The sequence below is a fragment of the Myotis brandtii genome, unplaced genomic scaffold (assembly GCF_000412655.1).
Source record: "Myotis brandtii unplaced genomic scaffold, ASM41265v1 scaffold667, whole genome shotgun sequence".
NCBI lineage: Eukaryota > Metazoa > Chordata > Mammalia > Chiroptera > Vespertilionidae > Myotis > Myotis brandtii.
In genome coordinates, this window is record NW_005370593.1 from 1,902,961 (window position 1) to 1,919,331 (window position 16,371).

Here is a 16,371-nt window from a genome sequence, read left to right on the forward strand (position 1 = left end):
GACCAGGGGCTGCACCTAGGGATTGGGCCTGCCCTCTGCCACCTGGGAGCAGGCCTAAGCCAGCAGGTCATTATCTCCTGAGGGGTCCCAGACTGCGAGAGGGCACAGGATGGGCTGAGGGACCCCCTCTCCCCCTCGAGTGCACAAATTTTTGTGCACCGGGCCTCTAGTCTATATAATAAAAGCCTAAGCGACCATTATGGCAGAACGACTGGTTGCTATGATGTACACTGACCACCAGGGGGCAGACACTCAATGCAGGAGCTGCCCCCTGGTGGTCAGTGCGCTCCCACAGGGGGAGCGCCACTCAGCCAGAAGCCAGGCTCACACAGCTAGAGCGCAGCGGTGGTGGCAGGAGCCTCTCCCACCTCCATGACAGCGCTAAGGAGCAGCGAGCTGAGCGGTAAGGAGCAGTGAGAAGGCGGGCCGTAAGGAGAGAGGGCTCCAGGACTGCGAGAGGGTACAGGCCAGGCTGCGGGACCCCCCAGTGCACGAATTTCGTGCACAGGGCTTCTAGTACAATAAAACAGTCACAAGCTCATGTGAACTGGATGGAACTTGATTGGCTCTACTACTTACTAGCTTCGTTTTCCTGGTCAAGTTACTTAAATCTTTCAGTACTCAGTCTGAGGTACAATGGGAAAAGTAACAGTACTTACCTTCTGGGTTGTAAGGATTAGACTCTAATCCTTACAGCAGTTCTCAACCTGTGGGTCGCGACCCCTTTGGAGGCCGAACGACCCTTTCACAGGGGTCGCCTAAGACCACCCTGCATATCAGATATTTACATTACGATTTATAACAGCAGCAACATTACAGTTATGAAGTAGCAACAAAAATAATTTTATGGTTGGGTCACAACATGAGGAACTGTATTTAAAGGGCCAGAAGATTGAGAACCACTGGATTAGAGGAATAATTATATGTAATGTTCTCAGAAACTGAGCATTGGCCAATGTTATTATGATAATATAGCACCTTTTCCTCAGTGAAGCCTTTCACGCTTATGCCAATCCCCTCTTTCTAACCACAAAAAGCTGGTTATCCTTTCTAAGAACCCATCACTCTATCTTACAAAACCTGTCACCCTATAGCAGTGATTTTCAACCAGGGTTCTGCAAGAAGCAAACTGTTTTTATTGATTTTAGACCAAAAGGAGAGGAGAGGGAGATACAAACATTGATGAGAGAGAAGCATCATAGCCTGCCTTCTGCATACCAGCTACTGGGGATCAAGTCAGTAACCCAGGCATGTGCCCTGACTGGGAATCCAACCAGTGACCTCTTGGTACATGGGACGATGCTTAACTAACTGAGCCACACTGGCCAAACTGCAAGAATTTTTAAAACATGCAATATTTGACTATTTAGTCAGAGACACTGACCTCTTTTCTCTTAGATTATTATATATTAAAAAAAAATGACAACAGCCAACACAACAACAGCCATCCAGTGTGAATGAATTAAAATTATACCTATTTTTCTGTCAGATGGGAAAAAAATAAATTATTTGGTGTGCCACAGAATTTTAGTAATTAGTTTATGTGTGTCATGAGATGAAAAAGGTTGAAAATCGGTGCCCTATATAATCATTATTTAATTACATGCTGAGCCCCGCTATCAGACCAGTGATTTTCACTCTTATTGTGATAAGAAAGATATTTTACACTGTGACCCCATATACAGGCACATAATATCTGAAACAAAAGTTCACAAAACAATGCTTATCCATACTATGCATATTGCACTCTAGTATTTTCTTTGACATTTCATTTGGTAAAAACTGTAGTTGTGAAGGATTTGGGTTACACAGATGTATGGGTTTTTTAAAACTCAGCAAATGTACTTTAAAGATTCATGCATTTATTATACGCAAATTTTACAAAAAGAAACTAATACTCTAGTTAATTATATAAATGTTGAAGTATTTCGGCAAACTGTATTGATATTTATACTTCGAAATGCACTAAAAATTAAGATAAACTGATAGATAGATGGTTAGATATATGATAAAGTAAATATAGTAAAACATTAATGGAAGAATCTAGGTGGTGAGTAAATGGGAATTCACTTTGAAATTCATATATATATAAACTTAGTGGACCTTTAATTTGTTACAAATTTTCCACAGTGTAACCTGGTAGAATGTAACAAAAAAAATCATGAAAATAATTCTAGCTTTTAACTCAAGCATTTCAGTCCTGGGAATCTATCTTAAAGTATAATTAAAAATCCATATGCATGAAAATTCATAGCAATATTATTTATAATAGTAAAAAAATGAAACTAGCTCAGATACTTCAAACTCAGAACTAAGTGTTAAATGAACACTAACTTGATGTCTTTTCACCATTAAATAAATATTCATACTATGCAGAAGAATAGAAAAATACAGATTAAAAAGGAAAAATGTAGATAAAATAATGTTAAGTCACAAAATCAGAGTACCAAATTCTATACTCATATAGATTACAATGATGTAGAAGGGACATCTAAATAGCTAAAGATTAAAAAGAGGCCAGATAGAAATCATACAAAAACAAAAAGAAATAAAACAAAAGAAAAAGAAAAAAAAGAACAGACAGATGAACCTTGAAAGCATTATGCTAAGTCCGTGGTCGGCAAACTGCTGCTCGCAAGCCACATGCGGCTCTTTGGCCCCTTGAGTGTGGCTCTTCCTAAGCCTTAGGAGTACCCTAATTAAGTTAATAACAATGTACCTACCTATATAGTTTAAGTTTAAAAAATTTGGCTCTCGCCCTAACCGGTTTGGCTCAGTGGATAGAGTGTCGGCCTGCGGACTGAAGGGTCCCAGGTTCGATTCCAGTCAAGGGCATGTACCTTAGTTGCGGGCACATCCCCAGTGGGGGGTGTGCAGGAGGCAGCTGATCGATGTTTCTCTCTCATCGATGCTTCTAACTCTCTATCCCTCTCCCTTCCTCTCTGTAAAAAATCAATAAAATATTAAAAAAAAAATTTGGCTCTCAAAAGAAATTTCAATCGTTGTACTGTTGATATTTGGCCGTTGTACTGTTGATATTTGGCTCTGTTGACTAATGAGTTTGCCGACCACTGTGCTAAGTGAAAGAAGCCAGTCACAAGGACATTTATATGGAATGTCCAGAATAGGGAAATCGACAGACGGAAGTAGATTAAAGATTGCCAGGGGATGAGGTTTCAATGGGTAAGGCCTAAGAGGTATAGGGTTATGGTGATGGTTTCACAACTATCCTATCCTATATAATAAAAGCCTAATATGCAAATAGTCCCCTCGAGTGGTCATTTGACTGGAAGTTCTACCGCTTGCTATGATGTGTGCTGACCACCAGGGGGCGGTGCAGAACATGGCGGGCGTCGGTGACGTAGCGCTGACAGCAGGAGGCAGTGGAGGCGCTGCCAGCCCCAGTGGGCCCCGACAAGAGTGGAACCGTGGCGGGATGGTGGAGCAGGTGAGCGGGCGACGTCAGGTCAAGGCGGGTGTGAGTGGGGGTTGATCACCCCGCAGATGGTGACCAGCAGCAGTAGCGGGGGGTGGGGCCGCCGCCCAGCTCCCAGTTGCTGAGGGAGCCAGGTGGAGGGCCCGGACCTGATCAATCGCCCCACAGGCGGGATGGTGGAGCAGGTGAGGGGGCAGAGCCAGGCCAAGGCCGGGTGCCAGGTGGGGCTGCGAGGCTGGGGGCGCAAGCCGGGGCTGCGAGGCCGGGGGTGTGAGCTGGAGAGATAGATAGACAGACAGACTAGACAATCAGAAAGAGCTCCCAATGGCCAAACTAGAATTATCTGAACAACAAATAACATACTGGACTATAACCCTTAACAGGAAGACCAGCAACACAATTGAAAAATGGATCTGAAAATACATTTGAACAAAGAGGATAAATGAATGGCTACCATCATTAACTTTTAGGAAAATGCAAATTAAAACCACAAGAAGCCCAGCAGGCATGGCTCAGTGTTGGGCGACAACCTATGAAACTGGAGGTCACTGTTCGATTTCTGGTCAGGGCACATGCCCAGGTTGGGGGCTTGATCCCCAGTCGGGGGCTTGTATGAGGCAACCGATCAATGATTCTCTCTTGTCATTGATGTTTCTGTCTCTCTCTCTCTCCCTTCCTCTCTGAAATAAATAAAAATATATTTATTTAAAAAAACAAACACAAGAAGATACCACCTCACACCCGCTTGAATAGCTATCAAAAAAAAGACAGAAAATAAGTGCTGGCCAGGATGTGGAGATACTAGAACCCCATATAGTGCTAGTGGGAATGTAAATGTTACAGCTACTTTGGGAAACAATTTGGCAGTTTGTTAAAAAGTTAAACACATATTTACCATATTATCCAGCAATTCAAAGTATATACTCGAGAATTGAAAACGTATGTGCACAAAGAAGACTTGTACATGAATGTTCATAGAATCATTATTCACAATAACCCCAAAGTGGAAACAAGCCAAATGTCCATCAGCTATTGAAGAGATAAACAAAATATGGTAAATCTACATACAATAGAAAACAATTTATCAACAAAGGGGAACAAAATACTGCTACAAAAAAATGATGAATCTTGAAAACACTGTTAAGTGAAAGAAGTCAGTTGCACAATTCTACTATTGTATAATTCCACTGATATGAAATATCCAGAAATGGCAAATTTATAGATAGAAACTGTATTTGTGGTCACCTAAGGCCAGGAAAGAGAGGTTGGGGCAAAATGGGGATAGGATTCTTTTTGGAATGATATAAATGTTTTAACAACTGATTGTGGTAATCTTTGTACAACTTCGTAAATTTACTAAAAATCATTATACATGTACATTATACAGAGTTACCATGAAATAAGTGGAAAAGAAAGGAATTATACCAAAATGCATTTTGCTTAAATCTAGATGGTAGGATTAGGGGCAATTTTTATTCTCAGTCCTTACTTTATTTCCCAAATTTTAAGAGATGTGTTACTTTTTATAAGTCACACAAAGTTTGTTTAAAAGTTGAGTTGCATTATATAATTTTGTGAAATTATCCAACTGAAAATGTTTATTCTGAATAAAGAAGCTATTGTTTCACTTACTTTGGCATTTCTAAATGCCACATTTCTTTAAAATATGTAGTGTTTTTCAAAATGGATGTGCTGAGGGCATCTAATTAGTATGGCCTAAACAAAGGAACTGTGAAAATAGCAACTGCTCAGTTCTATTTGCCACACCAACTCCATTCATTCCATAGGCCTCGGGTTTAGCTGTTCCTGGACTTTTCCATACTTAAACGAGAGGAAATCACACTGATCAGTAGCAGATTTCCATCTAAGTGGAAGCATTTTCCTCAGAGTTTGTAATATGTTGTATTTTCTTTTATTAGACCCTAAAACAGTTTGTTTCTTTGCTTCAAAATTTATTGGAATTCTACAATGATTCCGTTTTCTCATCTGAATGGAATGACAGCTGCCTCTGACTTACAGTGAGGACTAAATGAGATAAAGGTCATGTAAAGTACTCCACAGAGTTCCCCTTTTCTTCCTCATCCTCCCCAGAATATGCCAGATATTCTTCTGGACAGACTCTTCCCTATTGCAGTTCCACTAAAATTGGACAAGAAACCTGCCACCTATTCTGTCTTTCTTTTTTTTTTTTTTCATCTATTCTCCTGCCCCTTGTTCCTCCATTTGGCTTTCTAAACCTCTTTTATGATTCAGCATACACTTTAGTAGCTTCCTCTGAGATTTTTACTTTTGTTAAATCTCTGGGTCACTCAAGAAATATTTTTAAAAATATTTTTATTGATTTCAGAGAGGAAGGGAGAGCTAGAAACATCAATGATAAGAGATAATCATTGATCGGCTGCCTCCTGCACACCCCGCACTGGGGATCGAGCCCACAAGCCGAGCATGTGCCCTTGACTGAAATCGAACCCAGGACCGGCTAGGGCAAGAAAGATTTCAACAACATTTTGGCCCTGGCCAGGTAGCACCATGGTTAGAGCATTGTCCCAATACACCAAAGTTGTGGGTTTAATCCCTGGTCAGGGCACATACAAGAGTCAAACAATGAATGCATATATAAATGGAACAACAAATTGATGTTTCTCTTCTTCTTTCTCTCTCTCTCTCTCTCTCTCTCTCTCTCTCTCTCTCTCTCTTCCTCTCCATTCCTCTCTCTCCCTCTCTAAAAAAATAATTCCTGGCCGGTGGGGCTCAGTTGGTTGGAGAATCTCTCATACACCAAAAGGTGGTGGGTTCCATACCCAGGTTGCCGGTTCGATCCCAGGTCCAGGCATGTGCAGGAGGCAACTGATCAATGTTTCTCTCACACATCGACGTTCTCCCTCTCTCTTTAAAAAAAAAAAAAAAAAAAAAAAGGTGCATTGTTTAATTAAAAGAAAAAAGAAGTATTTCAACAACATTTGATTAATTTGGCATTAAACACATTTACATATATGCTGCTTTTTTAAAAAAACTCAAATAGTTTTTAAATAGCTAAAACACTTTAAAAAGTTAAATTCCAATCAAATCCTAAAGCTATTGGTTATGAAGAAAAATTAGAAAAACACTTTGAGAATAAGCCTTAATAGTCTGGTCTACCATTTTTCTAACAGTGTATCTGAAAAATTTCTAAAGCTTCATGTATCTCTCAGATCTTGATCTAAAGCCATTTTGGTAAATTTATTTAAAAGTCTCATTAAATTCTGGTTCAAAACACAGTAAGTCCAAATAAGTATGGTTATTTGTAACCTTAAACATAAAAAAATAAAGCAGAGATAAGCTGGAAGTTTTACTGAAAAGGGTAGATATTATATTTTTGGAGATGTTCAAGTTATCAGCCTTTCTATCCTAATTTAGGGAGGCGAATGGAACAATTTGTAAGGTCTTTATAGTAACATGATTAAGGCAGGGGAAAAAATATTTCAAAAACTGAGGATGAGGCGCTCTCCCTCCAGGGAGCATGCCCGTGTCATCCACCCCCCCCCCCCCCCCCCCCCGCCACAGGCACATATCCCATAACCTCTAAGGGACCCCCTGAGACTTATAACCAGGGGAGCAATGGGCAGCAGCTCCTCCGGGCTAATGCCCTGAACCTGCCCCCAAGGCCCCCTTTTCTCTGACTTTCCCAGTGAGCCAAGGCAGCCCAGCCTAAGCTCTCCTGTTGCTTCTTCTATGCTAAGCCATTCCTTGTTTCACTATGCTAAGTATATTTTTGTGCATTCAATAAATTCTTGTCTGCTTTTCTACAAAAAAAAACCGAGGATGAGCAATTTATATACTATAAATAGACCATGACATTGTCTATTTGAAAGTACTTGTTTTATTTTTATTCATTAGCCATCTGTGTGTGTGTGCAGAGTGGGGGATGGAGGGGTTGAGAATAGACTGTCCACCAGTCATTTTCCAGAGAGCTATCCACTATCAGATCTGTTGGTGGAGGGATATAAACTGCTAATGGCTGGCATTCAAACGAGCCTGTTGTTATCTCACCTTCCATTCTTTTTTTTTTTTTAATATCTTTTTATTGATTTCAGAGAGGAAGGGAGGGGGAGAGAGAGATAGAAACATTAGTGATGATAGAGAACCATGCTGCTTCCTACACGCCGCCCCACACTGGGGATCAAGCCCACAACCTGGGCATGTGCCCTTGACCGGGAATCAAACCGTGACCTCCTGGCTCATAGGTTGACACTCAACCACTGAGCCACGCCAGCCAGGCTCCTTCCACTCTTGAGAAAAGAGAATCTGCTTTTAGACTAGTAACTGGATTTAACCTTCCCATTACTACACACGATGGAGATACTATGTATCTTTCAAAATCAAAATTTTTCTTCTAAAATTATATTTTATTTATTTATTAATCCTTATCTGAGGACATGCTTAGAGAGAGGAAGAGATGGGGTGTGCAGGAAGGAAAGAGAGAGAGAGAGAGAGAGAAAGAAAGAAACACCAATGTAAGAGAGAAACATCGATCGATTGCCTTCTATACACACCCAGACAGAAATCGAACCCAAAATCCAGATATGTGCCCTGCCCAGGAATCGCACCGGCAACCTCTCAATGCACTGATGATGCTCCAATCAACCGAGTCACTTGGGCTAGTAGGCTCTTTTATTTGGTTGTAGTAGCAGGTAATTTATTTTGAAATTTAAACTAGGGAACTAAATTTTTACTTCGACATAACGTTGGCATGGGTTAGAAACAGCCCTGTGTGGGTAGTTTTATATTAAATTGTTTGGTTAAAATTAGCCACACAAATTAAATATTTGTGCTTAATGACTAAAAACCTTCACTGAATTTTTGATTAAAATGACACACAATATCTTAGTTTTAAAATATATTTTATTGATTTTTTACAGAGAGGAAGGGAGAGGGATAGAGAGTTAGAAACATCGATGAGAGAGAAACATCGATCAGCTGCCTCCTGCACACCCCCTACTGGGGATGTGCCCACAACCAAGGTACATGCCCTTGACTGGAATCGAACCTGGGACCTTTCAGTCCGCAGGCCGAGGCTCTATCCACTGAGCCAAACCAGTTATGGCACAATATCTTAGTTTTAAAGAAGCAACAGGGACCAGAAATTTAGAAATCTGGCTGGGTTCCTCCAGGATTTGATACTGTGATGTTACAATGCGTCAATAAGGAGGGACTCCAGAAGACAACTAGGATTACTATGTAATACTTCCCATTCTATAAAATGGTGAATCAAGTTTCATCCTCAAATTAGAAAAATACTTCAAACCAGAGGTTCTGCATTCTGATAAATTTAACTTCTGTATTTCTTAACTTAGATTCTGTTTATTCTTTTCGGACATCTGATTTCCCCTAAAAACTGGGAAAGACATACAAAGATAAATTCTTCTTATACATTATCCCTCTTCTGAAGAGTAGTGAGTAATCTAGTAGCATTGCATTAGGATTCTTATAGTGTCAAGTACAATGTTACAGGTTTTAAATTCAAATCAAACTAATTTAGAATTCTAAGTAATTTAGAATTAAAATTTGATATGCTGATGGCTCCTATCGGTAAAACAATGAAGAAACAAACTTCATTGGGGTGCAGAGGAATCTCACTTTACACAAAATGTATCTCTGAGAAGTTGACTATAAATTAAAGTGCAACACTCAAATTACAGAAATTGTTTCAATAAAATAATCACTTCATAACTTATCTGCAATTAATAATTTGTTTCAACATTATAAAGTCTTTTACCCTAATGTTCATATTACCTGGGGGGAAATTAGTTACCATGTGATTCCCCCCCCCCCAAAATACATGAAAATAATACTTTGAAACCAGAACTATGTATTAAAGGTATTATTTAAGATATTCCTAATTAAAATGTGTCCTGAGTTAAAAATCAAGCACTATTAAAAGCTATAGCAATATTTTTGGAGCCTGAAGATATCTCTTAGACAATTATGGCTGCAATAAAAAATTCTCTTTGCAGATCATCACTCTAAAAGAAGCAATGAAACATAAAAATTACTGTATTAAACTTCAATTTACTAACCCAACAGGATATATCGTTTTTGTTAGTGACATGGCCACAACTAACTCTAATTCAAGTGAGTAATTAATGCTCCCAGTGTCTGATGGTGGCGTGAAAGACCTTCAGTGCTACAACCTGAAAGGCATTATTCATTCTGCTATATGTTTGGGGATATCACCCAATAAACCAACTCATGAAGAGAGATAAGAACAGTAGAAAACACTTACACGGTGCTTACTAAATAGCCAGGCGCTATTCATTTAATCCTCAAAATAGCTCTACTAGTTAGAGATTGTTTTTACCTCCACTTAAGTACAGATGTGAAACTGAGTCACTTGCCAAAGGTCACTCAGAAAGTGTGGAGGAAGGACCCAGCTCCTGCTGGCCAGGCTCAGGCCTTGGTGCGCTCACCACTGCTCTTTATCGCTAGGTTTGCTTCAAGACCCCAGTGATTCAGTGATGGCTGTAATGACGTGGACACACAATTTCACTGCCCATTCACTACTGTAAACCTAGCCCTGAACCTCTATACAAAAGCATTTCCTGCTAATATGGATACTTTGGCAGTTTCAATCTTGACCCCGGAGCATATGACAAAAGGTGCAATTCTAACAGACCATTTAATTTTAGTTGACCTCAACATGGAGCCTATAATGCCTCAGAAGTGGCTCAATCAGATGTGAACATTTAGAACAGTAAAGCCCGTACTACTACATTTACCACAGTGGGTTTAACATTTGTGATTAGACCTAAACTTCAAAATTCTTATGTGTGATTTGCTCTTCAGTGAGTTCAACTACTCTCCCTTTCTAGTTCCAATAAATAAAACATACCTGGCGAATGCTGTCCACGGCAAGTTTCAGACGCCTATCTGAATTCAGCATCATTCTCGTTCAGATCCGATGTCAGGGTAAATGCAGAGCCTTTCAGGTGGCCTGCTTGGCTGCCCTTTGCTAGGAGCCTTTTTGCTTTTCTCAGTTTCATGATAAAGTGTAGCAACATGTTACAGCTTCCACTGAAATTGTCAATGGGAGATTCAAGAGCCTGCCCGTCTGTTGCTCAGAGGACATTCATTCTTAAATTTACACTCATTTATATCACACAATATTTGAATAATGTCACAATTATTTAGTAGTGGTCAACTAAAAATATTTCAGCTGCAGGGCTATAGTAAAAGATTAAATAGCAGACGATTTAAACTCTGAAATGCTGAGAGTGTAGAGAGGCAGCAGCGTAGTTTCGTGATCTCCCAGAATCCCCACACAGAAAATGGTGAGAATAGCTAGGACAGAAAAAAAAAATTCTACAGGCAACACCTTTACCAAAAAAACTAGGTGAAAAACATCCCCTGGAACTTTAGAACGGAGTTTTTCAGGCAGGTGTGCTATAAGAACGTTTAAAACATGCTATAGCAGACTATTTAGTCAGGGGCAGTGACCTCTTATCCCTTATGGTCAAATAGAAATATGATAATAGCCGCCGGTGTGAACGAATCAAAATTATATCTATTTTTTTTTTGTCAGACTGGCAAATTGCTGCAGAATTTCAGTAATTAGTTTGTGTGTCATGAGAAAAAAGAGGGTGAAGGTTGCTGCTCTAGAACACGAATGGGTAGGATCAAACTACCCTGAGCAACAAGAAGTGGGTGACCACAGCTGTGCTGACTGAGCCAAATTTAGAAAAAGTGAATTGTAAGGGTAAAAAGAGCCAAGGAGCCCGGAAATCACCAAGTCATCATCCAAAGAAAGCTCTCCACCCCTGAAGTGAGAATCCCAGGAGTGAATCTAAGAGCCAAAGTGGGAACAGAGGAGGCCTGGCAGGGTCCCTTTTGCCAATGAGTCCAATCCCCAACCTTGAAGACTGGAAACACCCAGCAGAACCTCTTTTCTGGAAGGACAGACCCCGAGTGGAGAGAAAATGTTGAGGGTAGAACACAATGTATGTGTTAAAACACAGCTAGCTAGCAGCTATGGCTGATGATAGTTGGAACAGGGTTAGGGTGATCAGACAGTACTGAAATCAGGACAACTAGACATTATGTGCCGCTTGGTATGATACATTACAAAGTATACTGCATCCCCAATGGAGAAGTATTCTTGCCATGAAACTGAAAAGGTGAATCAAACCTAGCCTCTACACCTAACTTCTAGTTTATAGAAAATATGGAGGGAAAAGGAATATGCTAAACAATACCAAAAAAATTGCAATCACCAAATGTGGGAAATTCTACAGGATAAATTAACCGTGGGGCATGAGGAGAAGGAAAATAAAAAAATAAAGTCATATCAGCTAAATAAAATATGTAGATTTCGGGGGGAAGGGGATCCTGATTTGAAATCACCAACTTTTTAAAAAAACACACATTTTTTTAGATAATTGAAGGCAACTGAATATGGACCAGGCATTAGACTGTATAAAGGAATTATTAATTTTGTAGATGTGATCATGGTATTGTGGTATGTTTTTTTAAAAAAGGTCCTAATCTGTTGAAGATACTTAGAGAAGCATGTACCAGCATATTATATGATGCTTGGGATTTACTTTGAGACATTCCTGGGGCCTGCAGAGGGAGCGTGAGGCCGTGAATTCTGTTTCAAGGTATCTATGAGCTAGTTGAGTTGAAAATTTATGGACAAGAAATTATCATTGAAATTAAATGGTGGCAAACATGTCCAAGGAATACTGTGAGGATTTTAACCCTTTTTGAATCTTGTGATAAATGAATGTGTGATAACGGCAAATAGTGGTAAAACAGAATATTGAAATGGTGGTAATACAAAGAAATAGTATCATCATGTTAGAAGCCTTGGAATGAGTATAAACAAAGAATGTGTTCAAAGAGAAATCAATTGCTTCCACATGTCTCCTCTCTCCAAAGGGCCCGTTGTGCTATGATGTAAAAATGGGCCCCATGCAGTTTCATATCAAACTTTTGTTAAATACACTTGTGTCAGTCAAAAAAATCCTCAGACAGAAAGGATAGATGAAAGATTAGCAAATCCTGATAACTGTTGATAATGTACACCTTTTAGTTTCTGCAAGACTAAATAATTTCAAAATATAAAGTTTTAAAAAGTCTATGCACAATTTAAAATATCAGATCACTATATTAAAAGCTATATGGTGTGGTTCGTGGTGGAGCATCAACCCAAGAACCAGGAAGTCACGATTTGATTTCCGGTCAGGCCACATGCCCGGTGGTGTTGCAGGTTCAATCCCAGTAGGGGATGTATAGGAGGCAGCCAATCAATGATTCTTTCTCATCATTAATGTTTCTATTTCTCTCTCCCTCTACCTTCCTCTCTCTGAAATCAATTAAAAAAATAAAATAAAACAAGGAGGAAAGGGCAATACGAGTTATTTTAAAAAGCTCCTAAAAATTCTTCAATCTTTTGTGTGGGGGGTAATTGTCATGTACTTTAGGTTAGTCTGTAACAAAAAGACAAAACTAAAGGCTACTGTTGTTTAAAGAGATCTATAATAATAAAAGCATAATATGCTAATTAGACAGGACAGCCGAACAACCTTCTGGACAACCTCCCGGATGAAGCCGCGGTGAGTGGGGGCTGAGGCAGAGGTGGTTAGGGGTGATCAGGCAGGCAGGTGAGCAGTTAGGGGCAATCGGGCAGGCAGGCAGAGTGGTTAGGGGCGATCAGCAGGCAAGCAAGTGGTTAGGGGCAATCAGGCAGGCAAGCAAGCAGTTAGGGGTGATCAGGCAGGCAGGCAGGGTGGTTAGGGGCAATAAGGCAGGTAGGTGAGTGGTTAGGGGTGATGAGGTAGGCAGGTGAGTGGTTAGGGGCGATGAGGCAGGCAGGCAGAGTGGTTAGGGGCAATGAGGCAGGTAGGCGAGTGGTTAAGAGCCAGCAGCTCCTGATTGGAAAAGGGATGTCCAACTGCCGGTATAGGCCCGATTCCGCTTGATGTCTGACTGACAGCTTAGGCTTGCATCAGTCGGACATCCTTAGCGCTGCTGCAGAGGTGGGCCACTGCGCTTGCCAGCCATCAGCCCTTCTTGTGGCTGAGCTGTGCTCCCCCTGTGGGAGTGCACTGACCACCAGGTGGCAGCTCTTGCATTGAGCGTCTGCCCCCTGGTGGTCAGTGTGTGTCACAGTGACTGGTCGTTCCGCCGTTCGATTTGCATATTACCCTTTTATTATATAGGATTATTATATAGGGTAAGTTTTTGTGAAATTTTTGCCAAATTTAAAACATTCTCCAAAGAGAAAACTGTGACATTTCCCAGGCAAGGTGAACATGTCTGGTGTCATTATTTTGAACATTCGCCTTTGATGCTCCAATGGGACAAACCTAATTTCTAAGATTCTTAAATTATTACCTAGGAAAGTTTTGACCATTTCCCATTGTCACATTTTCCAGTCATTTGATTCTCATGTTTGTAGACCTAGTTGTTCACTTTTAGCCTATGTCCAGGAGGGACTCAGCTCCAGGCAATTCTTTATTTCTTTCAATTTTGACATCTCTGTGAGTTAGCTGTTATACAATATTATCACAGCCTACAGCTTTCTGACTCATAGTACCCAGGAGACAATTCAGGAATGAACTTGGACTAGAATTTTATATAACATGCTGAGTTTCCTAAAGGTTTTGGTGCCTATTTGTCTATAATTTGTGAAGGCCCTTTTCCTTTTCTTTACCACACAATATATTATTTGAAGAGTTCAAGTGCCCTGCAATGTATTTCTATAATTTTCTTAGCCACAGGAAACTACTGTAATGAGAAGTAGATATCTGATCTTATTTGGCAGGTCAAACCATAGTGCCGGTCAAAGCTGACTCCTCCTTTTCTGTTCCATTTGCATTATACAGTTTGCTTCTTTGGTTTTTGAATACTTGCCATAGCTCAAAGATCTTCCTCTGTGCTCTAATATTCATTTTTTTCTCTATATTTATAAATGTAAACACTACGTAATTTCTACAAGTGACTGAATCACCTCAAAACTACCTAAAACGGATGTCAAAAGTACAAATGATGTGATGTATAAATATCTAATCATTATGTTGTACACCTGAAACTAATATAGTGTATGTCAACAATTAAAAATAAATTAAAAAAAAGACAAAATAAATAAAAAAGCAATATTGAGTCCATTGATAGAATGGTAGGAGGAAGAGAAGGAAAGAGAGACTTTATTTCTTGTTTCCAAATACACATACACACTCATTGATGTAAGAATGGGAACCACTTCCTATTCTACTAAGGGACTGTGGAAGTGACCCAGAACTCTCATCTCAGCCTTTTCTCCTCCCCATGGAGGTAAGAATACTAGTTACAACTTTTTCAGATGATGCAAAAAGATGACTTAATTGTTTGTGAACCAGTTTGAGCTCTTTGTTAGAAGGATGTCAGGCACACAGTCAGCTGGATATTCAGGTAAGTAATTACAGGGCATCATATAGTTCTCAAAGGCAGAGTTAAAACTCTTTGTACATCAGGCTTTATAATAATTGGGAAGAAGGCATCTGGGTGTTAACTACTCTGAACTTATTTAAAAGTCTGGACTTCCTTAACATACTTTTGCTGACATAATATATATATGATATATATAACAAGTACCTTTTTGATCAGATAGAATAAACACACACTTTTCTAAGATTAGCTAATGGAAAAGAAAAAAAGCACCCTGAAATTCTAAACTGATTAAAGATACAAACAGGCATTCGTAAAAATCATCAGTAGTACACTGAAACCAAGAATCATTGGGAGTTAAGGAGGGATGAACAGACTGAAGAAAGGACAGAACAAATAGGCAGTTTCAAGGGAGAGACGGAAGAGAGGAAATGACTCAGCCACAGGTAGGCAGGGAGTTCCAGTTAGGTGAGCTGTAGGTGATAATATGCCTGGGAAAGCTCATTACCTACAGAAGACAAGATTCTAGGAGCTCACTGCAGAGTGTCTTCAGGAGTCATAGACACAAAGCACAATGTCAATAGTATAAAAAATATTCTGTCAATGGAGAAAACCTTGGTGTCCTTTATGTTCAACATCCAGGGAAGTTCTGGTCATTGAACTGTAAGAGATTACTGGTAGTAAAAACTAATAAAAAATGATTGAGGGAGAGGAAAAATATTCATATTAGTTTAAATTTAAGTTACTCATCAAACATTTATTGGGGATCTCACTTTCCTATACACTGGAGGTACATCTTTGAACAAGAGGGGCATGGGTCCTGCCCCTTTAGGAGACAATCCTGCAGATAAATGACTATGATGTGGGAAAATCATGGCCAAGGCTTACACTGACATTATTAAAAACACTAGAGGCCCAGTGCATGGGTGGGGTCCCTCAGCCTGGCTGGCAATCGGGGCCATCAGCCAGGGGGAGGGACCGCGGAAGGTTGGCTGGCCGCAGGAGGTTGGCTGTGGGAGCGCACAGACCACCAGAGGGCAGCCCCTGTATTGAGCATCTGCCCTCTGTGATCAGTGCACATCATAGAGACTGTCAGAATGGTCGCTTAGGCTTTTATATATATACTAGAGGCCCGGTGCACAAAAATTTGTGCACTCGGGGGGCGGGGGGAGGGCGGTCCCCCAGCCCGGCCTGTGCCCTCTCCCAGTCTGGGACCCCTCGGGAGATAACGACCTGCTGGCTTAGGCCTGCTCCCGGGTGGCAGAGGGCAGGCCCAATCCCTAAGTGCAGCCCCTGGTCAGGCTCAGAGCAGGGCCGATTGGGGAGTTGGGGCGCCGCCCCGTCATGCACAGAGCAGGGCGGATCGGGAGGTTGCAATGCCACCCTCAGTCACGCTCAGGGTAGGGCCGATTGGGGGGTTGGGGCACCGCCCCCTGTCACACTCAAGGCAGGGTCGATGGGGAGGTTGCGGCGCCACCCCCTGTCACGCACAGAGCAGGGCCAATCAGGGGGTTGGGCGCTGCCCCCTGTCA

The 16,371-nt window shown here is 40.8% G+C and overlaps 1 protein-coding gene across 2 annotated transcripts in view; it reads right to left on the reverse strand.

Annotated features, from left to right (window-relative positions):
* The window catches only part of AP4S1 (adaptor-related protein complex 4, sigma 1 subunit), a 69,056-nt gene that overhangs the window by 44,379 nt on the left and 8,306 nt on the right, over positions 1–16,371 (reverse strand). The window contains exon 1 of one of the 2 annotated variants that reach the window (XM_014528968.1): positions 10,305–10,393. The exons of the other annotated variant lie outside the window; for it this stretch is intronic. The gene's annotated coding sequence lies outside the window, so the exon portion shown is untranslated. Of the gene's footprint in view, positions 1–10,304; positions 10,394–16,371 lie in introns of those variants that run through there. 2 annotated transcript variants of the gene reach the window in all.